Raw genomic sequence first — 26,412 nt, forward strand, 5'->3', positions numbered from 1 at the left:
TTCGATGATTTATAATATTCTTCGGGTGTTAAGAAAATTTCGCTTTACCGCTCTGTCTGGGCTATTTATAGCTATCTATCCTGTTTGTAAAATTTATTATTTTCTTAATAAATTACAAGTCTTGCTATTCATTTGCCTTTAGTTATTTACAGGAAAATTTGTAAACAACTGTTGAACAATTTAGGAACTCTATAAATGCCTACTACGAGAAAGATGAAAATGCCGCTCAAAATACATAGGAAGTAACATTAATTGCTGCGAAAATGAAAGAGGAGCTTTCCTGAGTAGAAAAATTCCACCAAAGTGAATGTTGAATGGCTGTTATATTCTGTAACTTCCGCTTTTTTTTTGGAGTTGAAGAACGAAATGAAAAAAAGAAGTTAATGAAAACAAGAGAGGCTACGGAGAATAAAAGGAAGATGTTCTGCGCGGAATAAAAATGAATAACCGCTATGTAAAAAAACTGAAAAGAGTTACAGAATGTACCAACTCCTGCGAGTCAGAAAATTGCTTCTGTGAATAACTAAATTTATCAGTTACCACGAGACTGAACAAAGAGATTCAAGATGCTTTCAATGCCGGTTCAGTCTTTTAACAATACCTCGATTCAGTCTGTAACTAACATCCCAGCTCACTTCCTATAAACAAAATCTCGGCTTAGTTATCTCGTCCCATTATCACATTCTCGATAGATAAGGGAAAACCATTATCAAATTTACAAAACATACAATAAGAAATTAGGCCCTTTCGAGGGCGAGCTATTGGAATTCCATTTCCAAGGCCTTACATCTACCGCCACTTTATCAAACGCCGACATATTACAATGCCAATGCTTCCGGCCAAAAGGCGATCAGATGTCAATGTCTTAGTAAAAACATCACTTTTACTGTTTGGAGAGACCAAAACCTTATCTCCAACTGCAAACAGAACGTAAAATATATTCTTCCAGAACTGGCAAGAGACATTTAAGTATTGACTGAGCTAGCATTAAAATGGATTGTTGTAGTAAAATTTAAAACACATTATTATTGGTCCAAAGGGGCTTTGTCCCTGAAGGACTATTGTTTCCGTTTTGCGATTTTGCGTTGAAAACTTTAAAAGGCTGTATCACTTTTCAAATCGTTGCCACCAAATACTATTGCCCTGTATTATATTTGAAGAAATTAAATAATGAATAATCTGCATAAATATATGTTTGTTTCTCGCATTGTGATAAATCAACGGTATTGTTGATTTTTCCGCTAAATCCTATGTGATATATCTGACTTCGAATCTAAAATTTTCTGAAGAACACAAAAACCTTGTCTAAAACTTAAAGGTTTATTTAACTGGAACTTCAACACTGATGAAAACTTAACATCATAAAAGAAAACTTAACATCTTGGGTGGAAAACATTCAAAGTGCTTTAAAGTAACAGCTATGCCGGCACGGTGAAGAACACTTTCCCTTAAAAGACAGAATCCATCTAGCCCTTTCGGCATATATCTCCATTCGCTGGATTCAGACTTCCGCTTCTACGTGTTTTGGACTTAAACGGCCAGACTTGAACTGGAATAGGACTGGATCAGGACCGGAACAGGACTGGAACAAGACGGGAACCGGAACAGGACTGGATCCGCAACAAGACGGGAACCGGAACAGGGCGGGAACCGGAATCTCTCATCCCCTGGCTTCTCCCCCGGGCAGGTCTATTCTGGCTCGAACTAAAATGAACTGCGGTGCCACTAAGGAAAGCACCTCCTTTTATTGCCAGCGGTTGCCGTTACTACAGGCGATTATGCAAATATTTAACAGGTATCTAGAGCTATTCAAATTTGAATGACGTAATCCTACTGCGAATACGGCCATCTGAAAGTCCAAATTTGAAATTTGGAATTTGTTTTATTATCGATTTCATATTTTGTAAACCTTTAACGAATTTTTGATTAATAAACTCAACGATTTAAAAGCGATCAATGTCAACACTCTACGGGGAAAAAAACGTTTTATCTCCAGCGCGCGGAACTGTGTATCGGAAATTCTAAAGATATGTTCATTCAAAAATTATTTTGCGACATTGCTGTTAAGGTGAATTTTATGGTTTAAGTGGCCAAGAACATGGTATTTAATAAATAAAGGTAACACACCAAACGTTAAAAAACGCCCCTTTGGAAGTAATTTAAAATATGAAACCTTTCAGATTTTTTATTTATTTATTTATTTATTTTTACCTGTCGACGCTATCATGATATACAAAACGACACTATTGAATAATTTATTTTATTTGACAATGAAACTTTGTTATACTGAATAATAAATCTTTGAAAGGTGCTCTTATAAAAGCAACCATGAAAGTAAACATTGCGTAAAAAGTAAGCAGAAAATATAAGGTCTGTCATTTGATCGAAAGAGGCAGTACTTTAAATTGCTACAGAGCTATTAAACAAAACTATGATTGGAAAACTGAGACCATGAGTTCGGCCACATTCGGCTATCGGGGGATGCGTACAAGTTCTGAGTGCACGTGTCCCCTAAAAGCCGAAGGTAGCTGAACGCAAGCTACTCACACGCATTTGTAATTTAAGTAGTGTGTATGTCTTCTCGTTGTGAGTAATCTAACAACACTGAATAAATTATCGTTAATTACTTAGCAGTAAACATTTCATTTTTTTCTTCGTCCATATGTTATTTTATTATTATATATTATTATTTGCCGATATATTGGCCGGGTAGCAAAAATATTTTTTGTGGGCCGCGAGTTTGACATCCTTGCTTTACATCAATGGTAGACATATTTTGCATAGTAGAAACATAAGATTTGCTAGAAAGCTTTTATTGAACAGTATTGGATCATTTATCACAAATTAGTTTTCGGAATCAGCATCGACTGAAACAAAAAGTCTTTGTTCTTGTTAGTATATATTGAAACAGTTCATGAAAGCATTCGAATTTCGCCATCACACAAAGTTTTTAGTTATGATCTTCATCTGCTATATGGCATGTTCTTCAAATGGCCAGCTGCCACGCCTTCTTCGATTACGTGAAACAACGTCAGGTACGTCTAGAAGAAGGTCATCGTTTCACAGCAGGATAAGACATTTCTTTGATTTGGAAAATGAAGAACATAAACGACTACAAATCGATGAAGTGGAGTTCAAAGAAGATAATCAAGTCATATTGTAGAACATATTGTGACGTCAGAAGATCTCATCCATCCCTGACGAGGTTCTGTAAGGAATACTTTTACATGCCACAAGAAAACACTTGACCTTGTGGTGGTATGTAAAAAAATAAAATTTAAATACCACTCATTTCTTACTCTAAAGTATGGCACTGCAACTGGCTTGCTTCATTATGGTAATAAGAGTTAAACCTGCCTTTTTTGGGGCATACTATACTACCCTGGATGAGAAGGTGATACTGTAAATTTCTGTAAAAATTCCAATTAATTTGTATATAATTTGGTTTCTAAACATTTTATGAAGATGAATAGCATTTTTATTTTATTAATTAATTAATTAATTAACATACTTCTGTATGATAATTACGTATTTATGTATCATGTATTTTGTTACATTCTATATTTCTAGATTTTTTCTATTCTATTATTCTAGATTTTTTTCTTGACGTCTGAACGTACATATGTATATATATACATATGTATATATGTATATATATACATATGTATATATATACATATGTATATATGTATATATATACATATGTATATATATACATATGTACATCTGTTCTTCGTTGCAATCGTCTGCACCAATCATATATAATATATATATAAAGTAAGAAATTTTCAACTAATATTTCACAAAGACCATTTTGTTTTTAAAAAAATTGTTTTGTAATTATATATATATATATATTACTCCGTTACCAGGCTCGGCGAGCTTAGATTTTTTATTCTCATATGTTGGTAAATTTCGCACGTTTATGCTTTAAAAGTGATTGAATTATGTGGTTTTTATGCTCCGATTAAGGCTTTTATGCCTTTAATTAATCTGCATTGAATAATTGTAGAATTATCAAAAGTTTAAAATTTTAAGTGGCGAGTTAAGCCTAATGTACCGACATTTGTTTACGTTTGAAACTCAGTAGAATAGTGAACTAAGTCAGTTTCTGCGCCTTCAAAGTCTTTTTGCCGAAGGGGATCAAAAGTAAACTTTCAGTTTTGTGCACCCAAAAATCTGCCTTCTTGCCCGCTGGCCAAATTGCTTGTTTTTGAGTAGAAACTCTAATTTTAATTGAAATATTTTTAAACTTTTTAACTGTATTTGGTGTATTATGATTTTCTGTATTTTATAATTTTTAATCAAGATGTGGGTTTTTATGTATTTTTGCTTTGCCGTGAAGTGAGAACTGAATTAATTGAATGAGAAATACGTATATCTCTAATGATATTCCAGGAAATAAGTTTAAATGAAATGCAGAAAAAAAAATGTGTATAATCTAATTGGCCATACAAGGAAGTCATGTGGTGACAGCATAACATTTTGTTTCATAACTTAATTTTTTTTAACTTCAGCAGTAGTCTCATCAAAGTAGAGTATCAGCAGTCTTTACTTCGCTTTCATTCATTCATTTTCAGTCGACTTTCTCATTGATAAATACCTTTGAAAAATTTTCATTTTGCCATCAAAGAAGACGTTCCACTGTTAGAAAGGACATTAACAACTTTATTGTTTTTCCATTTCATGTTTCTATCAGATACAAAATTGCAGGGATTCTCCAGAGGTTCCGTTTTCAAGTCATTGTCTCACATATCAATAAGAATATATTGTTCGATTCTTAAAGGTTTCATTTCTGACGTTAATTCTTTGGGAATTTATACCATCTCTTACCAAGATAGTTTAAGGTATATCGGCAGAACTAAAAGTGCGTTAAGATTTTGCATCAAGGAACACAAAACTTATGTACGAAAAGAATAAATTAACAGATCCTCAATAGCCAAATCTCCGCTGGAAATTCAATAATAATTTTTTGTTTATGTCTGCCAAAATTATTCAAAAGCTTCTTCATTCAGTGAACTAGATTTCCTTAAAGCGGAAATTTATCTGGTTCAGGAAATGACTTTAACTCCAATCCAGTTTTCCCAGTTGTTTCAACGTTTTTAAAATACCGTTAACTTAATTTTTCAATTTTCGTTGATAATTCTGTGGTCAGATGTCGCTATCTACCTGCGTTTCACTGTTTGGCTTTTGGTAAAAAAACAGCGCTCTTCTTTGCAGAATTTCGTTTTTCCTGATGATGAGGAATCTGCACCTCTTGATCTCAAAATCTATAGAGTTTTGGTTGAAATATACACCGAATCGAAGCTATTGCTTTGCTTAATTTAACATTTTAGTTTAGGGTTATTCTCTTCTCTCTTGAAATGAAAAATTATTAAACTGTAAGCAACTTTAAAGTTCCTATAATAGTTTAGATGAATGTGTTAGTAATACGGCGGAGAATGTTTACATTTTTACGAATTAAAATTGTGGAAAAGAAAAGCCCCTTTTGTATGTAAAATCTATGACTGTTCTGTAGATTTTTTCTATTGTAATTAATTATTCATGTCCATTAATGGCCGGTAGAATTTATAACCCCTTTTACAAATTGCAGATAAGAAACTCGCAACAGCGAACCATTATCAGACGAGCTGCACCGGCTACGAACCGCTGAGTATTTCTGAAACATGATATCATCTGCACCGTTTCTGCTTTTTAATTTTTCTCGGTTCATTTCAGCAATTAAACAAAGTGCAGTTAACCGAGTCTTAAGTTTCTGATCACGAATATTCGTTAATATTCAAAACTCGTGGCTAGCATGAAATCTTCCAGTGTTATTCCGAGGAACGCAATCGAGAACGAATACATATTTTTCTCCAATTTTTCCAGCGTTCAAACAACACTAAATCACCTGAGCATTGCATGTCACCCAACTCTTGAGTTTACGCCGTTCGCTAGTTACGAGAAACAATCCATCTCAACCCGTTGCTAGACCTACTTTTCAAATTGCATGCGTCTGGATTGTTTCCTGTCTAGAAGGCTGTTACCGCCTTGTTTATATCACTGGATCCGCCTTGATTAAGTGAGTCCAGTGCATATCTACAAAGAAAATTAGTCGAAGGCAAATCCATCAGTATGTCTTGATAGAGTGGTTTGTTGTACAGGAAGGAAAGAATTTCGGAATGGTCGTAATGTTCCATATTATCTTCTCCTTTCTTTGCTTCTATGGGTAAAATAGTTTGTTATTTCTTCAAATTGTATTTTAATTAAGCATTCACGAGTACTTTTAATACCTTAAACAATGTAATAGATTTTGTTATCATTAGTGATCTCAAACATAAGCGCATTTAAATACATAATAACATTTAAATACATAACAAACATGGAGCATCATTTAAATACTCCTTCAATGCACACAAATTTAGTCAAGGCACGTCAGCTTCAACATTAAAGTACTTGAAACGTTATTCGTAGCATATAATTAGCATTAAATGTAGAAAAAAATCCTTATGAATTTCTAAAATTGTACTAAATTGAACTAGATGCCAAGTTCTACAGTAATCGATCAAGGATTATTTTGAAACGCTATTTTACATGCAACACAATTTATACACTGAAATTAATGATTTTAATTCTATTCGCATCCGTGAAGATTTAAAAGTCATATCTTCATTATCTTCTTTTAAATACTTCTCAATGGATCTCGGCATATTTTTTGTCTTCATTTATTTTGGCATAGTAGCAATTAAAGTTATCCTACCGACGACGAATTATTTCGTTGATGATTAAAGAGCAAATCTTCTCATAAGGTAGAGGAATTTCTATTGCAAGTAATATCAATCTGAGTTCGAGTTTAATTTAATTTTAGTATTCAATACTAAAATACTAGAATAAAGATTGTAATGTAATCTGAGTCTGATGCGTGTACATCTTTCATTAATTTTCTCGTCGCAGCTCTTCCAGCAGAAAACCATTCCTGTTTGTTCACTGCTAGATCTGCTTTCGCACCTCGTCAACAATTACTCGTATAAAAGAAAGAATTTCCCTGATCTTTACTTTTTCCTGTTTATATCCATTTATCTCCTGTCTGTGTAGTTTCCTTCACACAGCCTGTAATTTGACATTAACAAGCCAGTAATTTGATATTAACAAGTTCGCATTCCATGCTCACTGCTATGTCCCCCTGTTATTCGTCTAGTCGAAAGCAATACCATGGGAATTTGAAACCTCGATTTTAACTAAGTTGAACGAATGGGTTTATCCTTGGACAAAGCGGTTTACTGAAACCATTCCCAAAACGTTTTGGTTAGGTTTCTTCTAACGCCCCAAATGTTGTCGCACGTTTTTGCACTGGATATCCTACATGTTAAAGCTAACAATCTAACTATAATATCTTCAGGACTGTTTCTTTTACGAGTTCCCCCTCTAACTTCAAAATCATAAAGGAGACAATAACATTGAAGTAAATAAAACAGGGAAAATTCTTGGAGAACCGCTATTAAAAGAGGTACAAACAAAAACGGTAACACTTGAACAGTAGAACTTTTCCTAATAGTGTAGTAACAGAGTATGATCCAGACAATGCAACTGCTCATATATAACTTGTAATTATGCTCTATGCTATGAAAACAGACAAATATTACCATGTAATTATTCAAGAAAACATATGAATAGCTTATTAAGAATTTTCAAAGCTTAAATCGAAATCCTCATTATGTTTAACATACACACACACACACACACACACATATATATATATATAATATAATATAAGTTAATGATTATATAATGTACTATTTAAACTGTTGAATCGCAATTAGAATTAGAAGCTCAAGTACATGCAATCTCCTTCAATGCACACTTTTGCAGCAACAACGAAAAAAAAAATAACAAAGGAAAAAAAAAAAGAAAGAAAATAATAATTGATGCTTTTATCATTTAATTTTTTACTTTAATATATGCATGTGTGTGTACATGTAGATACAAAAGTATTTCATGTATAAGCAAAATATAAAATATATTCATAATTCATTCGTGGAGAAACTGAGATATTATTCATTTTTCAACTGCAATCGTTTTTAAATAACTTTAATATTACTACCCGAAAACAAAGGGATCTCGAACGATCATAAATCTTCCACCAAGAAAAAAAAAGAAAATAACCGTAAGAAAAGAGTTAATGTGCTTTGAGATTTAAGCATTTTTAAAACTTTGCTTTCTAACATTTTTTTCGAGTATATTTGAATATCGATCGCTTAGAAGATTCATGCAAGTATCTTACTTGTCATTGGATTACACCAAAAGTATCTTGCTGCAGTTGAGACATATCATCGTGATTTCGAATGCTCGGTAATAATGTCTTGTTATTCTCACACCGTAGATGAATCAAAACTTGTACATAACTAGGAGAAACGTTGAAGGTTGATTGCATGTTTTGAAGAATAACAAAATATTTAAATGTTCGTCCGATGTTATTTAACTTCACATCTTTCAACAATGTTCTTTTGTACAAAAATGATTGAAAAATGTATAACTACTAGATGGTTACATCGCTATTTAATACATCATGATTGCATCAATAATTTATTTAATAAAGCATTAGAAGACGCAAAAGAATAATGAATAGATAATAAACCTAACTCTTGGTTTGTTATGATAAAATATTTTAAAGAACTTTAAACGTTCTTTGTAGAGACATTAGGTTAATTGAAAAAGCCGGAGAGATGAAAAATGAGCAACCGCCTTCGCCGGGAAGCGAACCATAGATCTCTAGAATACCGGCCCAGGGCCGAATACTACTACATACCTAAGAGGTAATACTGCTGCATAACTACTCTTTAATACCACTACCCCACAAAGGCACGCTAAGAAGGCGGGAGAAATACCTTATATACTCCCCCTTTTAAAGGGCGACTGGGATTTTTAGGGGACCCAATCACAAAACCTTGGGTGAGGAGAATCATCATCCAACATCCTTTTAGTTCGGGCGCCACTGTAGAGGCATTAAGTTAATTGGAAAAGCCGAAGAGATGAAAAATGAGCAACTGCCTTCGCCGGGAATCGAACCACGGACCTCTGGAATACCGACCCAGCGTGCAGAATCACTACACCACGAAGGCACGCTAGAAAAGCGGCAGAAATTCCTTATACCTTAATTGTGATTACTAGACATAGAAAAGCAATTATGATTCCCAACAATAGCAGAAAATTATTCCTTATAAAGCTTATCTCAGATTATCATAACAGATAATTTTTCAACGTATAAAAGAAGAAATTTAATCCCAAACTCAGAAATTACTTAATTTCTTGCAAATGTTAAATAATATATTCTTTAATAAAACTTCTGTTCTTTGAACAGAAATATTTTTCATTCATTTTAGTGACTGCAGAAATGAAAGCATATTCTATTTAATTTCATGCATGCATGTTTTGTAATAAATTATGACACACTGTTGTTACTTTTACTCAGAGCTTTTTCAGCTTAAAACATCTGTAACAAGCATGACGGAGCTCTGTCTTTCTGATCTGTTAATTACGGCTCGCGAGCTACATCAGCTCTTTCATCTCTTAAATCATCATTGCGAGCAATAAGTGCAGTTTTATTTTTGAAATATAGTTGAATTTCGATGACTCTCTTCGTTATTAATTATCAATTCAATTTCTTAAATTACATTTTGTGTGTCATAATTTGATCGGTTTTTAACTGTCTATTATATTCTAATCGTCAGAGTAACAAGAAAAATATTGAATAATTAAATTTCTTCGAATCACTGCAATGGCTATGTAATTTTTAAACAGATAATGGTCATCGGGGTAGCACAAATGACAAATGCAAAGATAATTTTAAAATAAGGTGTTCTAATGGCTTTCCTAGGGTTTTACTTTCTCTCATGCAAATTGCAGATTTTCATTACTGTCTAAGTAATCTCCTGTTTTGGAAGATTTACTTTTCTTTACAGGGTACTGTTTTTTCACCTTCCGATCTGCTTGGGTAATAGCTGAAGAAACTCCTTTCAGGGAGAGGAAATGCAATCCTTACTTAGGCTGTCTAATACTAGGAAAGTATTTGAGGTGTGGTGTGTTTGAGGTGCGTAAACTTTATGGCGGGTTTGATCAAACCTTTTGCACTCGAACTAGGCCAAAAGTTCTGCAACAGTCTTCCCATGTCAAGTCAGAATGAACATATAAAATATATCCAAACATTCCTAGCTTACTTAGGTAGCTTTTGTGTACTTTTCTGCGCATGTTTTGCAACCACTCGCAATGATACGCCTGGATTACATTTTTTCTGGTGGAATTTTAACGTTTCGTAATACTTCCTCTGTAATTCTATGCAACGATTATCATTTGCTTCATCTATAATTGTACATGTCGAAATTTTGGGGCTGAGAGTCATGGAGAGGCTGGACATCTTTACTGGACATATTTCGATTTCAAATCTGGTTCACACGTTTCATCAGACTATTCGCGATATAAAACTTTAACGTTTATTATAAAATATTCGTTTCAGTAAAGTTTCATCAAGCAGTAAGAAACCCATCGGCACAAACATTCTTTTCTATAATACTTTCCTGTCTCAAACCTACGACAGAAAATATTACAAAATCATAGATCTTGTTGCTTATACGAGGCATTTGTAGTGAGTTCGAATATTACTTGATAGCTGACCATCAATAAGCAAAAACAGAATTACAGTTGAAAATGTGTTGCCTTTCTAAAGGTAATCCAAAGACGATGTGTACCAACACGAATATGACGATGTGTACCAACACGAATATGACGATGATGAATTTTATTTTACAGAACAGGGGGGAATAAAAATATTAATGTAACCTACTCCTTACGTCCACCGACAGTTGTTTAAAAGAGTGACAGTTGTTTTAAAGAGTGTCTGTTTGAGTGAAAGTGAAATTCTGGTTTTCAACAAAGGCGTGAAAAGACGCACAGTTCCTTACTGTTCGTTTACACAAACAGTACAGTTAGTTCCACCTTAAGGGTTACCAAGAATTAATACACGCCTTCTTATAGGGTACACGAAAAGCATCTATCAAAATTCAAAACTGATTTGAAAATTTGTGGTGGAGTTTTCAAATACAGAAACCAGCTGATCCAACATCTGACATTCGCATTCACTATGAACTCAAATTATTTGAAAACTATCGTTTAAGCTCTTATTAACTGCGTAGATGACATATTTGTGCTTTTACTCTGTATACGAGAAGCGTTTCTTTTCATGAATTTTTTTTTCATTTATCTTTAAAGCATATAAAGTGCTCTGCTTTAGCAAAGTAAGTGATTTGAAGGCAATATACGCTTACCTAAATAATTTATACTTTTTTACAATATAATTTATAATGTATACATAGCTGAGTTTGTTGTAATGAATCTAAATGAGGATTTTATAAAAATTTGCGCCGATAAGTTAATCAATAAAAAGATGCTTTACAAATTACTTATTATGTATTATGCACACAGTTAAGAACATATTATGAATACTGGTACAACAGTTTATCTTTTCAGCATCACCATACGATATATGCCTATCGTTCTTAATTATTTATTTTTTTAGTTGATAACTTATCTAAAGGACTATACTTTTATTGAAATTTATATTTTAGAAAACTTTGATAATTCATGAAAATATAAAATTCAGTAGATTTAGCAAGAGAAACCACGTAATAGTTATAACCAATTTTATCTGTCAAAGCATAGAAACAAGCGCTGTTCTTTTCACTAAATAATAAACGAGAAATATTTCATCAGGTCTAATAACGAAATGTTGCCAATCCATTGCGCCATAATATCTACAAGCAAGAATGTTTTTCGCTAATTGTTATCAACTGGTATGATGCAGTAATTGACATGTGCTGTAATGTCTTGAAATAAAGAGCAATTCCATCCCACACATCATAATCTTTAGGTTCTTTAATTTTTACTTTTACTTACATTCTCCATACGTATGTATGAATACGTATTTCACAGTGTTAAGAAAATCTGTTATTATTAGTACGTTTCACATGGTACAGATAATTATCAAGAATCTTAAAATAAATATTTTAGAGGCGTTTTTCTCGGTTATTCTTATAACTGTTTCTGATATTATAAATCTTCACTCTATTCGAAGAAGTAGCTCAGACTTCAGAAAATTTTGCCCCATAATTAAAATGGAAATACAAACTTCATAACCTTTCCAATCAGAATTTCTGATTTCAATTAGTTTTGTTTTTAAGCTGCGCTGATATGACCTTTTTTAAAATTATTTGTCGAAATAGCGAAAGAATTACAGAAACGTGCCTGGAAATGTATTTTTTGTCCATTAGAAACTAATGAAGTTCTCATCCATATAACATTATTTTTCGCACTGATTAAACATTCTGGCCCAATTACGAATCTTTGAGAAATATGTGAAAGCAGAAGGAGGAATTTCCTCAGCTTTTGATAAATCGATGACGACGAGTTTTAGCACTATATTTATCAATTGTAGCTACGCAAAAGCAAAAGATTTACCTTAATTAAACAAGCTACGAGTTTCCTTTCTTTGCTTTCGTGCAGCATACAAATGGTTGAAATAGTTTAATTGCTATGTATTTTGTTTCCAAGCTTCGGAAAATAATAAATATTCTTTTGCAAATGGCTAAGGCTGAATGAAAAAACACCTGCACTCTGTATTTATTTTAATTACTGCCTTGTCTAAATTGTAGATATTTTGTAGCATTTTTTTAAAGTATTTTTAGCTACTTAATTCTCTTAATTACGCACTATTTTGAAGTTTTAGAGACTATTATGAGGGAAACTTTCTGGTTTAGACTGTAATTGCTCATAAAAAAACAGAAAACGGGTTTGCAACATTAATAACATGGTTTGCTTCATTACAAATTCTAGTGAAAAAAAAATTTTCAACTCTACGTATTTTTTGGCAGTAATTATAAACAGTAAAAGATAAAAACACTCATATTAAACTTTCTTCAAGTAAAAATCGCTCAACATGAATATAGAGATTTGTAATTAATTGTTTCGTTAAAACTCGGGATTTTCCTCATTCCCAAAGCATGTTTATTTAGTTGTTTCAATTAAATATTTTTTGGCTCTACAAAGAAAATAGAGGTATTTTTAATTTGGCAGTTATCGAAAAATGTCTGCGTCATTAGAATACTCATTTATTGCAATCATGTAATGCATTTTATGTTAATTTTGTGTGAAATATTTTTCCTTGCAGTGTGATTCCGTAGTTATGTGTACAGTCTTGGGAATATAAACTTATGCTTTTTATCTGTTGCTATTAGAATTTTTGGTTACTTTTTTTAAAGTACTTCTTATACTTCTTTCTCTTTTTTTTCGCCCAGAATTTAAAAAAAAAATTAAACTTTGCTTTTGAAATATTCCCATTCGCATTTTAATGTTACGCATTTTACGTTTTATCACTCTTATATTTGCTTTTATAATATATACACGTTATTATAAAAAAGAGACCGGTATGAAAGATATATGAAAAACATCAAAGGTCTCTATCACAGGTACGTAATCACAGGTACTTAAAATGTTAATTATAACATGCCTTTTATGAATTAGAGAAATCTTGTGAATGTCAATAAAAATTATATGTTGATTTATTATACTGTAAATTAATATATTTTAATTTATATCAACTGGATATATTATTAGGAAAAAAAGATTTAAAATGGTCCAATTATTGCATTCGGATGGTTTTGTTTCTTAAGCAATTAGAAAATGATTAAATTTGAAAAATAAATTAAGGCTTTTATGCTTTTCGTAATATCAATATTTTCTGCATAACCTAAATGATAAATGTAAGGTATCGTAACGTAATGTAACGAAAACAAATGCCCGAAAAGTTTACAGAGGCTCCTTAAGAAATTTTTAATATCAGCATCCAAAATCGAATATTTTTTATTTAAGAATTCTGTGTAAATTCTGGGTTAATAATATTACAATTCTTTTAACTCAAAGAAATAAATAACGTAAGATATTATGTAGTTAATTTTAGTTTCCTTCCGATAGAAAATTTTTATAAATAACAGCTGTGTAAATACGAAACCAAATTATGCATGGGATGTATAATATTGTTACGAAAAGGCCAGCTGCGGTAAGATAGCTTCCCCACAAAGGGGGAGGTTAGGGTTGCCAAAAAGTGGCAAGGAATTGCAGGTTGCCAGATTTTGCGCGAAATCGCCCATTTGGCTACAAAATAGACGATATGCCATAGACAGACCAGGAGCATTCTAGAACGAAGTCTTACCGGTTTTCCCTAGAATGTTCTCGAAGGCAGGTCAAAAGCTATATAAATCCTGTCTATACGCTGAGTAGCATTGTATCTTGAGTTTTATCGTGAAGAGTATCTTGACTGTGTTGAGTTCAATAGTAGGGCTTTGAGATTAGCTTGAGATCGATAGACAGAGACGGGAGCTGTACTTTAGTGCTTTGCCGTGAAGCTGTCTTCCCCGATGTAGCCTGATAGTCTGAAGGCTGATTATTTCAGCGTGTTTATCGTAGTTTTGCGACGATTGTAAAAATGTCTTTGGAACTGCCCTATGAAATACTGATGAATAAATTGTGTTTTGATTCTTCATCAAGTTTTGTCATCAGTCACTCAAAATCCACGAACCCGTAGAACGCAACAATATTTTTTCATTGTGAAATTACCATTTACAAGCAATGCAAGGATTATATACACTGGAGGTGTTTATATACACTGTTTGTTTCATTATAATTGTTCTCCAAATAACAAGATTTAATTTATTAGATTGCTAACAAAATAATTTCAAACTAGGAAAAATAATATTATTGCTAGACATGATATCTAGGCTTTAATTTGAACTGAAATTCACCTACAACTTTTAAATTACACAGAAACTAAGAGAGGCACTGCAATATTTGGATTTTGTTTTAAGTTTTGCTCTGCCATCCAGATTCCTTTAAATACTCAAGTAATCTGATACTGCATTTATTATCGACCTTTCATTCCTAAGTTTTAACTTACTTAAAGCATTCTCATTTTTAAATTAAAAAATCGAATAATACATACCCGATAAGAGAAAAAAGCACAAATATTTAGAGAACTTAGTTATTCTGATTTTCACGTATCTCTATCATCCAGAGTACATTGCAGCATTTAACGAGCAAGTAGTTGTCCAATTCGAGAGAAAGAGAAGTATGCTTTTAAAGTCTCGTGTATCTGAGTTAAATCAAATCCCCAACTGACTTAAATTCTTCAAGTAAAGTGTTACGTGGACTCTCAAATATAAATTTCTTTAGACTCTGAAACCTGAATTGCGAAAAAGCGTTAGACATTTGCATAGTTTTGCCAACTTTTATAAATAACAGATTAAGTAATAGAATTTAACACATTCCCCCCAGTGTCTCTTGGCTTCCCTTTCTGTCTTTCCTGTATCTGTCTTGAATATTCTATTTCACCTTAAGTATTTTCTTCGAGCTTTAAAGTTTCAAACACTCTTCTCATTTATGCACTTTCCCTTGACTATTGCTTTTCTATTTTTGTTCCATATCATCTTACCGAATGTTTTGTTATGTGTTTACTTATTTATTTCCACACATATAAATTCTCTCACATCTCTAACCGAGAAAAGGAAAACAGTACATATAAACAATTTCGCTTTGTGGTGTAAATGGACATATAGATCTGGTAAACTGGAAGATCCATGTCTCAAATCACGATGATTAGATGATTTTTCTTATTTCCTCCTTCAAATATACCTAATGTTCTCTAAAACTTAACAGCCTTAATGTTTTATTTATATCTTTAGTAATATGCGCTTCGCTGAAGCTTCGGCACTGTCAGCAAGATCAATTTCTAACAGAATGCAGTTTTATAAGGCGTTTATTTGGGTTTCGAAGTATATAAGAAAGGCTAAAGCCGGGTAATGATTCTTCAAATTATAAAGATGCGTTAAAACATTAAATTTCAAACTTTATACAAAGAATAATTTCTTGATAACTGCATGATTACTCAGAACTCGTAGAGATGATTACTTACTTTAGCAAATTAAACTGTACCCATGTATATCATGAGTCACCTGCGAAATTTTAAATTCTCAGATCTTGCTATTTCGAGACTTTTGGTTTCAAAAATCGATTTTACTCCTTCTAGAAAACGAATAAGGTGGAAGATTAGATCTCCGATATGTTCTTACACTTTTGCTCATCAAGCGGTTAAATTCTAGCGCACAAAGTTTCAAATCCTAGATGTTGCGAGCTTCAAGATTGTTTCGCAAGACATCGAATATCGAAATCGAAAATTTTATATAAAGTACAATTTGTTTTTTGTTCAGCTGCTGTATCTTCTTTATATCATATTTCGTACAGAAACTAGGATAGAATGAATCTTTATTCCAATTACATACGTATGCGAAAGAACGCATATTGTCTCCAAATATTAGAACTGTCCACGTAACAAGAAATCGAGAAACAATGCAAACGATTTTAACGATAATGATGCAGTTAGTTCCAGTGTCATATTGATGACTTTAATGGTTTGAAACAGCTGCTTTGAAGTTGTTGAAGTAGTAAGAAAACGTAATCCGGTTAAGAAAAAGTCATTGTACGAATATATGTAAAAAAGTGTCTTCTTTGAAAAATTCATTTCATGTTATCATTAGAAATTAAAAATACAATTAATGAATAACTGGACACCAAATGGGGGTTAAAACGTTAGAGAGGAGGGAATGTTGCTGTTTTGAGATCTATGAGCAGTAAAATATTACTTTGTTGATTCTCTTTACGTATGCTAAAAGGACCTTGCCTCTTAAGTTGCTTTTGATTGTTGTCTCGTAGCCAATCTATGTATTTGTTCTTTCTGTCATTTTGGTGCAAAGGGATTAAGTAAATAACTAAGCATAAATGAAAAAACATAGAAATTGCTTTTCAAACGGAATTTTTATGAAAATTCTAGAATATTTTATCGAGAAGTATAAAAACGCCATTTGGAAAACCTGATAGCGCATGCATCAATAAAACGTTTGTAGAGACATTAGGATTTTTTTGGAAACAAGAGAGATTGAAAAATATGTAACGCCTTCGCCGGAAATGGAACCACGAACCTCGGGATTACGCGCCCAATGTGCAAACCACCACACCACGAAGGCATGCCAAGGAGGTGGGAGAAATACCTTATACGTTTACAATGCGTAAATGCGCTAAAGGTGCTGTGTGTTTAAAAACCTACATTAAGTCCCGGTTCTGCTATTTATATTTTACCTTTCGTCATGGAAAAATGTATAACGAAATTTTAAAACAAAATGAGTACGTTACCTGTACACTAGGGAAGACACCATCTTGAAAGTCCCATATGGCTTTACGATCTTCCAAATTATGATTTTTATCTTTCATTCAACACTCACAAATATGAAACATTCAGATCGCAGACGTTTTATAACGTTGCTGTTAGAATGTTTCAAAATGTTATTAATCAATCTATATTCATAAAGGACATTATGCAGCCTTTAGTTTCATAATCGTTGCTCGTGAACATATGTGTTCATATACAAAAATGTTTTAAATGATACAGAGATTCACATTTGGACATTTTAAAAGTAAACACAAATCAACTTTCTGAAAATTAAGAAATCTAACATTTACTAATGTTTCTGCTTTCCCTATAGTTATATTTATTAAAGGTTTATACTTCTCTAAAACATAAAGCACAAAGTATTACTCCCAGTGAATCAGCTGTTTTCAGGTATAATCATGTATTGTGGATTTCATTTCTGTCTAGGGGACAACCTTTTTTGATTTCTTGTTCCATTTTGCTAGAACCATCATCCCTAATTTTAGCGTATTCTTGATAAAATCACCTTGAGTTCATTTCACGTTTCGCACCTCTGTGAGTTTCATGTTCCGTGCTGCTAAAACGATATTAACTGTATTGCGGCCCGCCGTATGAGGACGCTGCTGATAGTTATATTAATTTAATTTATATTTATTGCACGAAATCCTTTATTAGCTCAAGCAGACGTCAGTCTTTTTTTCTAAGTGTGGCGTTTGATTTCCGTGCCCCTGTACAAAGAGGTGAGATGCTATTTATTTATTTGTTTGCTTTAACTAAAAATTGAGACAGCACATGACGGCTTAAAGACGGTATGTCGTTTTTTGGGGGAGAGCGGTTCTAAAGGAGATGGACTTGTTGGCTGAGTCATCATTCGTGGATTTCACATTTCTTAAGTTCACGTATTAATGATTGGAGACTCTGCGTACACTACAACTAGCTCTCAATGAAATATTTTGCTGATAAAAGTGGGACTAAATGTAAGCGTTCTCTTAATGAGGCTGAACAGTTACATTAATATTACAATAATTAACATAGTTTGATTCCAAAACTATTACCAACTGTTGTCTTGATAAGAATATAAGAAACATGCGCGCTTCTGTGAAACAAGTGTGCTTAACTAACTAGTTATAAAAAGCTGAATATGCATTGTTAAGTATTATGCGTTATGAAATTGAACTGACCCACTCCCATAAATTTAGCTTTCCCTTTCTCCTTCTAAAATTTTGCTATTTGAACTACTCCCTATTTCAGTTACTAGTGCAAATTTATTTCTGTCTTTGCACATATCTACGGTTGCTCCTGAATCAAGGTTCCTAATCCGCGCGTTGCATTGACAATGTCGAGAAAGCAATTTTGCATTTAATACTTCCACATTCCGACACTTTGTGTCCTTTTCTCTTGCAATTATAGCGCGTTAACATTTTCGAATTCTTAGACTTTATTTTCGCCTTGCCATAGTATTTAATAACTATTTATTCTGCACTTGGCTATTTTTCTGCAACTTAGATTGTTGACATTTAGGTTCTTTTAGTGACTTAACGTTTAGCGTTTACAATGATAACCACTGCATCATACTGGATCTACTTTCCATTACATTAGGTTGGCGGGCACTTAACTGCAATTCCATAGGTTGCTTCATAGTAAATGCTGTCCGGGACACTCTGCAGGATTCTAACTCCCGTTCTTGTCTTCGACAACTACATTCCATGACAGGATTCTGTGCATCACAGCGCCGCACCAACTTGCAGAGAATCACGGCTACTGGGATAGGCCACAAGGACGATAACCAGGACGACACACAGCTTTGGTTCTATAGGCGAGATTACATAGTGTTGCACTTCTCTTCTTCAGCACTGCGCAAACACAACGTGGAATACAAATTTTCTGGACAAGCGGAAATTAGAGTGCATTTGAACTTTTCTTGTTTTCTATCCTTAGTGTCATTTTATTGCAGAATTTTGTTGGTTGAAAAGTTAGTAATTGCAGGTTTGATGTAAAAGGAATCGGTGAAAAATTGAGTTCCTGCACTGAAGTTATCACAAACCCTTCGCGTTGAATAAATTCTAAATTTCAGCATCATTTTCGTAACTAAAAATAGCCAAAAGGGTGTAATGGTGTCATTTAAAGGGTTTGCTGAGGACAACAAAAGAAACACTGTAAGCATAATCTTTCATGCTTCTCTATTAATTGTTAACTTGCATATTTCTGGATATTTATTTTAAAAAATTAATAATAAATAAAAATTAATAAATCAATATATCTTCTACCGCATAAATTAAATAAAGAAGGGAAAACTATAGTTGAACTATTAGAAAATGAATAAATAAATAATAATTTTTTATATAAATAGCATTATTAAAGTATAAAATATAACATTTCACGAAAACGTTATACTTACACTCTTTGGAAGAAACAAACTATAGGCACTAACTCCCAGACGAACTGGGCGTTGAATTATATTTAAAGCTAATCTAATTAAATTTATGTAACTAAAAAGAGTGAAAACGACAAAGATTTTTTATTTTAAATCCTAAAATCATTTTTTCATTTTCTAGACCTCCTGAATGTTCTGTAATTTTTCACATGCCGGGATATCAGAGCAAAATTGTTGACAGTTAGACAGAAAATGAGGCAAATCGTATAAGCTATTTCATATAATACAGACTAGCACATACATAAAACATAGATATCCAGAAGTTCTATATTTTGAGTGATTTATATGTACCTAGTACAATTCATGAATCCGCAATATAATTTATTTAAAAAATAATTCTCTTCGAAGTTTACTGGTATTAAATTACTTGCGGAAAAAAAATAATTCCTTATTTTTGCTATTTATTCTCCAACTGAATGATTCCATCCTTCATAACGAGATCTTCATACTTATGAACAGAAATTTGCGAATGCTATGCTATTGAAAACATCTTGAGAAAGATATATTAATATTTTAATCAAGAAATATCTATACATTTCTTCTATTGGATTTCTTCCCTCTTCTAATGCTGAAAATATACTGCATATAGCCCTGTCAGATGCATGAATGGAAAACCCAGGGTGTGGTGTAAGAGATGTTTGGCTTGTTTGGGTGTGCCTTTGACCGTTGTGGGAGTCGGACATGAAAATGTAATTAATTCCGAGAATTTTATCCCATTCCACGGAAACGTTATGAGAATTTTCAGTCAGAGTCGGAGTGGCAGTTACGTTTGACCTTAGATGGCGATTTAAATTCCAAGACGAGTACTTCCGGATCGCTAATGTGCAGTTTTCCGCCACGGATTTGCCCATCTTTATGGTACTTCTATTTTACAGCATATTCATAGAATGACAAAACAATAAGGAAAATGAGTCATTCATTTTAATGAATTCCTTAACTAAGAAAATAAGTTAGAAAGACTGAAAAATCTCGTTTTTCGTAAATAGAGCTACGATGTAATTAACATTAAGAACGACAGAAGATAAAATCAGTTTGAGCATGCTAAAATTGAGCGCCGGACCATTATATTTATTCTAAATTATTCTCTAAAATTTCCCATTACCCTTTCGAGAACTTACGAAGGATTTTTCACTTCCAAATGTATCTTTCAGTTAGCTCCAAGCCGCATTTCTGCAGGAAATTTCGTTTAGATTACGATTAAAATAGACGTTGACGCTAAAGAAATTTAAATCTTTAAAGTATTCTAAATTTCTCAATTAATTGGGCTTTTCTAAAAGGTATACCTTACGTAAAGTAGTTTAAGATTTATTTTGACCGAAATAATCGTGAGAGAATCTAACAAGAATTTGGTACAGGACTATGCTTTCATATTAAAAAAAGAGAAATAAATATTAAGAGGCTGTAAGTTGTCGGATTTTATTTTCACTTTTATTTTACCTTTATTACTAGCTATGATCGTAAATAAGAAAATTAATTTCTTTAAAACAGAAGACAGCTAAGATGCAGCAATGTTGCTATGCTGTATTGAATTACGTTGCCACTACTGTTTTAAGCTTCAAGATTTGCGCAAAAATATTACTGTCAGGTAGAATCATACATTAAATTATACCTTTGCACATACTTTTCAAATACATCATCAGTTAATTTTGGAAGTTATTCGTAATTTTCTTTAAAACAAGCTTAGTATCTTCACTGAAAATAATGAAATTTCCTAGATTCACAAGAGAAACGAATGGATCTCTCAGACCCATAACACACCAGCTGAAGTTTAAGCAATTACATGCCATTTCTTCTAAGGCGACGTCACAAACTGATAAATTAATGTATAAGCAGGTTTCTTTAAGCAAAAGTGAAGGTTTTAGTGATTTGTTTGTTTTGATTTAACCTTTGTTATAGCACAGTTGTTGAAAATTAGCTAGCAGAATATTACTTAGTGTCAAGAACTGAAAGAATACATGTAAGTATGATAAGAAAATTAAAATATAAGTTATTTTTGTCTTTAGTCGGAAAATTTTATTGACTGGCGAACTACACTATATACAACGCATACGCACTAGTACATAGTACACATAGTACATACGCACGTTTTTAATATTTTTTTCAAATTATTTACCTGTTCTCTGTAAAATCTGTCTGTACATTCAACCGAATGCTGGACTCCTTTGGGGATAGAAGTCCGCTTCTTGGTCACAGAGCAGATGTTTGAATCGTTTTACTATAGCAAATTACTGTTCATTCAGACACCAATACCTATTTATTTCCTAACGCTATCAATTGTATTCTTGTATAGCATTTTATCACCGTGCACGATCATGCCTTCTGTGATTAACCTTAAGTACCTTCCTTATCAATCAGCATTCATTAAGTCTGTGTGGCGTGTTAGAAATGGATTAAACGGATAGATAAATAAACTTTGACTACGGATAGATCTGACAGTGCTTTAGTCCCATGCATTTTCATAATTGCACAATTACGATTCATTCTGGTGCAGATAAGATGTTTTTCCACAAAAATCATACTGCTTCTCGTGTTTGTCTTTGATCAAATTTACCCTTCTGCAGTTATTGATCTTCAGCAGTTTCAACTTTCCATAGTTTTTCAGTTTTTAAGTGGAATATGCGTATTACTGGCAAAATGGCAAAACAACAAGAACTACAACAATAATAATAATAATACTTTTAAGCAAATTCCTAAGAAATCTCAATAATAGAAATCGGATTTTAATCTTGCAGCCAAAGATCCTCCTAAAGACTTTTCTAAACTGAAAACTCGAGTTCACGGAACCTAATATGACGATAATGCTCATAGATGTCATTTAGTACCAAAAGCATGTGTAGGGAATCTTATGTTAATTAAAGCAGTTATTTATAATTTTAGTCTTTACTATAACTTCTCCTTTCCATATTCCTCACCAGAATGCAAATAAGCAGCCAATATTTAAACTGTGGGGTTTGGACTTTAAGACAGTTCGTATTTTTAGCATCTCGTGCGCGCTACGTTGTTAGTTTCTACGTTGTTAGCGCTACGTTTACTTTCTATCGCTGCTAACATTTTAATCCTGACTTTCTGGTAGAATTAGTGAGCCAGCTACTAAGAGCAATTAATTGTGTAGTTTTTGATTACTTTTCGAGGTTTGAATTAATTTGGACTTCCATTTTATTTTGCATCACCATAAGTTACGGTTGTATTGTAGCACAAGAGAGTGTCTTTGTGTTCTAGATTCTGTTTAAATAAAAAAATCTTTATTAATCTTCTCACGAATTTTTCGTTGTATGAGATATAGCGATACTTTGCTTTACATCTGTTAGGGTTACTAGGCTAAATAGCAGTGCCACAACAAGTGTAACTCTTCACAGGTCTAAATTCTTTGTTAAAGAACAAATATCAATAAAAACAGATTTCAATAAAGAGCAAGAGATTTAATCAAGAGAGGCACATAGCTATTATAAGGCTGAAAAGTTTTAGATGGATATTTTTCTGAGAATTCAACCTTTTATAAAGTCCCAAGTGAACTTTCACGCATTCTCACATATTAATAATTCATAGGAAGTTTCTTTAATTAATATTACGGTTGAGTAAATACTCGTACGTTAAAGTACACACTCGTACAAAAAAATGGGACAGTTTTGTATATCCCGTTCTACTGGGCCGATTGTCAAAATTTAACTTGCGTTTTGTGTGTCTCGAGAGCGCTGCTTAAAATATCTATGTTATATTTATATATAGCATTGTTCTAACATAGGTATTTTGACACAAAATTGGACTTCCTCTGAAATGGCATACCGATTGTTTTCCATATTTCTATTCTAGGACTGAAATTATGCATATGTATTAAAGTTTGTAAAATCTGGTCTGAAACTTACCGAGAAATTCAAAACTTGTTGTACTTTTTTCATTTTGCTCCAAATAATTCATTTGGCCAAACTCTTAATTTATATTAATCTACTTTCCTTTCCCTTTCATTGTGCAGAAGCGGAGAAGAATTTGCAACGTTTATTCTTTCAAATAATTGCTTTATATTATATATTAAATCACAGTTGCTATTTTTAGATTTGAAAACCAAGTTTGGCGTTATTATTGCTCTAAACAAAGGTGTCAAATTTCGAAACACGCCAGTATGATAATTCATGTATATCTTAGAAACTTTTAAATAAAAACTCTACTTTTGCAGGTGTGCTTAGAAATACATTTACTTGTAGAGTCATTAGTATTTTTGGGGAAGGGAAACCATCGATATATCCTTATATATCGAAAACCATCGATATATCCTTTCAGAATAGTTCGATTTTGTATTAAAATTGTTATAATAATTAAAATTGTTATAATTGTATTGTTATAATAATGTTATGTACATATTTAATGCATATCTTAAGTCGTTCTTTCGAAACATGAAAAGCACAAGTTAAATCTCATCATTCGACACAACAGAACGGAGGACATAGACATGCGTCATTTTTTATGCAGAGTCTATGTTAAGGCTAATGAAATTTTAAGGTATGGTGTTTAATACTCTAATTTGAAGTTAATAATGTAACTCGTTTAATACCTAGGATGAGAATATCATTACCATTCTATATGCATAATTCTGTATGTACATTAGTGCATTAGAAAGCTCTAAAGAAAGCTTATTCGGTAAAGACAGGATAAAAGTCAACAGTCAGTTAAAACCAGCTCTTAGTATTTCCTGTAGTGTCATGTTTTACTGTGTTAAACATATTTCACCTGCATCCTTTCTTACAACATCGGTAGAATCCTCCCTCAAAGTTCTAAGGTCGATCACTGCCGTATTTTAAAATAAAGCATAAAGCATTTAATTTATAAACGTCAGGTAAAAAACTAACTTCATTAACCTGTCATTTATCCATTAATTGAGAAATTTTAAACTCTTTTTTTTCTTCTTTGCTCAGAGGAAAATAATATTTGCTTTTAATCGACTTTTTGAAAAAAATATCAACGCTGCCTTTTAAAATACACATCTCCTTTGGGAGTATTAGAAAAATAACATTGTTTCCTTCCTCCTTTTGTGCCGTTTAAGTGGATTTTTCTGGCGATAAGTATTGAAAAGTAAATTGAGTTTTGGTCTTTGATAAATAGAAAAAATGTTATCAATGATATCAAAAGAAAAAGAAAATTTTAGTTTAAAGTAAAATAAAAGCGACTTTTGAAAAGGCGATTGAAAAAATATACCTTAGAATACCATAGAATTATGAACAGCGTACGCTTTTAGTCTATTAGCTAAAAAACATCGTAATCATCTTCAGATAATGTAAATCTTATCAACAAAAGAACTTTTAGAGGTTCGCGAGGGAGGAAATGACTTCCAAGGGAAATGCGGGAGAATGTTTCAGTTCATTGAAATACTAGATTTTATTTCTATATTTTCTAGCCCTAAGAAAAAACTTCATAAATAATCTTAGGAATATTTAATTAATTTCTGATAAGTCACTGTATATTTGAATTATTCTCGAAGGTATTAAATAAGTAACTTATAAACCAAGCATGAAATTTTCCCTTGATGCATTAAAAGATTCAAATAGTTTTAATACTTTTAAACGAAAATTGAAAAATGTAAATAAGTAAAAAAAGCTGTTTAAGTTTTACTTTCTCGTATTTGAAAACTTCTCTGGGGTATTTTTAGAATTTTTCTTGGAAACATATTTATTTCAATGAAAATTCAATAAACCATTTAAAAAGAGTTATTTCTTGTTATTGAACTTTTAAGACGCATAAACTCGCTCAATATATCCTATTATGTTTCAACTTATTCTGTTGCCGCTGGCAAAACGCATAATTTTACCATATTTTTATCAGCAATTTGTAGGGAACAAAATTGAGAGTATACGTAATTAAGATATATTTTTTAAAAAGATTTAAAAAACTTTAATAAACGATGAAATTTTAAACCCTTAATTTAGAGTTAGATCTCCAACCATTCGAAAAACAGCTGCGATTTGTTCGGATATTTAAACCATCAAGATAACCGAGTTGTCAGTTTCAGTATGCCAAATATAATACCAAATATGTAATACAAGTGAGGAAATTTTATTTTCTCATTTGCTTTATTTAATTTGAACAAAGAGTTCGATTTAAAAGTTAAATATTTTTTATTTCTGTAAACAAAACAAACATATTTTGATAAAATGAGGCAATAAAGTTATTTTTTGTCTTTTTAAACGTGATACTTTTCTCTTTTAAATACAATGGCTCCCAAAAGTGTTCGTACACTTACGATTTTCATTGAAATAAGGCTCTATCCAAATAATAAAATATATAATCTATTCATAACAAAATTGCATGAAATATTTTTAAAATATAGCGAAACTTTATTTTTAAGAAATTAATGATAAAAAAATGACAAACATTTTATCTCACAAAAGTCTTCGTACACTGAAATATTTTTTGATAAAATCAAAATTAGAATTATTGTTTGCCGCTTTTTTAATTTTTGCATTGTGGTAGCATTTAAAAATCGTTTGCTTTAATTTTTAATTGCTTACTTCATAATATTCTATTTATTATTGAAAAATGGGTTGCAGTCGTAAAAATATTACAAACAGCATTCGAAAATTTATAATTTTTCACCATATTAGTGGTAAATCAGTTCGAAATATCACTAAATTAGTTAATATATCCCATTCTACAGTGTAATATGTGATAAAACCATTTAAAGAAGAAAATCGGATTGAAAACAAGGTAA

At 32.1% G+C, this 26,412-nt stretch overlaps 1 protein-coding gene across 1 annotated transcript in view; it reads left to right on the forward strand.

The window, feature by feature from the left end:
• LOC118182465 (uncharacterized) overlaps positions 1-26,412 on the forward strand; it is a 458,248-nt gene that overhangs the window by 302,630 nt on the left and 129,206 nt on the right. The window lies entirely within an intron of this gene.

Source organism: Stegodyphus dumicola, chromosome 3 (genome assembly GCF_044657685.1).
Source record: "Stegodyphus dumicola isolate Sdum_Otavi_A_Nest chromosome 3, ASM4465768v1".
Lineage (NCBI taxonomy): Eukaryota > Metazoa > Arthropoda > Arachnida > Araneae > Eresidae > Stegodyphus > Stegodyphus dumicola.